At 41.3% G+C, this 1,488-nt stretch overlaps 1 non-coding gene across 1 annotated transcript; it reads left to right on the top strand.

The window, feature by feature from the left end:
* The first annotated feature begins 914 nt into the window (after window positions 1-914).
* LOC127098946 (small nucleolar RNA R71) lies at window positions 915-1,021 on the top strand. The gene has a single exon (XR_007793629.1). It is a non-coding gene; the product is annotated as a small nucleolar RNA R71 (small nucleolar RNA).
* Window positions 1,022-1,488: the final 467 nt, after the last annotated feature.

Below are 1,488 nucleotides of genomic sequence, written 5' to 3'. Positions count from 1 at the left end.
TCTTGGGCTCCTCTGGTTCCTCTTCTTGGTTGGTAGGTATAGAAGTTTTGGACTTGCTCATTGCTGGGTTATGAGGCCCTTCGTAAGCGGTCCCACTTCGTAACGAGATAACGTTAGCCTGTCCTCGAGGGTTTGGTTGAGGTTGTCCAGGGAATTGGCCTCCAGGTGTAGTTTGTGGGGCTTGGTTTTGTGCTACCTATAAGATCTGGGTTTCAAGCATCTTGTTGTGAGTGATTATCTGATCAACATTGGTTCCTAATTGCGTTATAAGTTCATTTACGTGAATGTTTTGGTTTAGGAATTCTTTATTTTGCTGAGTCTGGCCCAATATAAAGCTCTCCATGATTTTCTCAAGGTTAGACTTCTGGGAAACAACTTGCATAAGTTGGTTTGGTTTTTGGGCTTGATAACCTTGTGGTCTCTGAGGTGCATGATTTTGGATAGGGTTCTGGTTTTCATAGGAGAAATTTGGATGATTCTTCCATCCAGGGTTATAAGTGTTTAAAAATGGGTTACCTTGGGCGTAATTCACTTGGTCGGTATTTAGTTCGTTCAAAAGGTTACACTCCGCTGATTCGTGTCCTTTAGATCCACAGAGTTCGCACTCTGTGTGGACTACTTCTACGATGTTAGTGTTTGTAGACATATGTTCGATCCTAAGGGCTAAAGCGTCCATTTTTTCCTGCATCATGTCTAAAGAGCTTACCTCATGTATTCCACCTTGGGTCTCCTTTTTCTCTATTGATTCTCGTTCAGTTCCTCATTGGTAATGGTTTTGGGCCATATCCTCAATTAGGTCACAAGCTTCTGGATAAGGTTTGTTCATCAGCGCGCCACCTGCGGCAGCGCCGATGCTCATCTTGGTGTTATAATGGAGTCCATTGTAGAAGGTATGAACGATCAACCATTGTTCTATGCCATGGTGTGGACAAACTCTTAATAGCCCTTTATATCTATCCCAAGCTTCGAAAAGCGATTCTCCTTGGTTTTGAGAAAATCTAGTTATTTGGTTTTGAAGAACAACAATCTTACTAGGGGGAAATATCTAGCAAGGAATACTCTCCTAAGGTCTTCCCAGGTAGTTATTGAATTAGCTAGAAGTGAATCTAACCATGAACATGCTCTATCCCTGAGGGAGAAAGGAAATAATCTTAGGGTATTCATCTTATTATAAAGAAAATACTCTTTCTTCCACATAGTTGCGATTATGAACACTATAATAACGATCTTGAGGCAGGGAGGACAATAATCTATCTTAATCATGAGAAGAAGATGCACTTTTGGTACCTATTGGTGCCATTGGGAAAGTGTTTGGTGAATAGATGATGAAGAACAACGTAAGAACAATGGCAGGATTAGAGAAATATGATGCAAAGGTTGAGTTACGTGTATAGGGTTGGCTGCGATCGGAAAAAAATTATTTATGGGCATAGTAGATCTCAATACATGTATGGCTATAAGATCTGGGGGGGGTCTCACACGCGTATC

This window comes from Lathyrus oleraceus, chromosome 6, assembly GCF_024323335.1.
Source record: "Lathyrus oleraceus cultivar Zhongwan6 chromosome 6, CAAS_Psat_ZW6_1.0, whole genome shotgun sequence".
Lineage (NCBI taxonomy): Eukaryota > Viridiplantae > Streptophyta > Magnoliopsida > Fabales > Fabaceae > Lathyrus > Lathyrus oleraceus.
The sequence above is the reverse complement of the archived record's forward strand: the minus strand, read 5'-3'. Positions and strand labels throughout refer to the sequence as shown.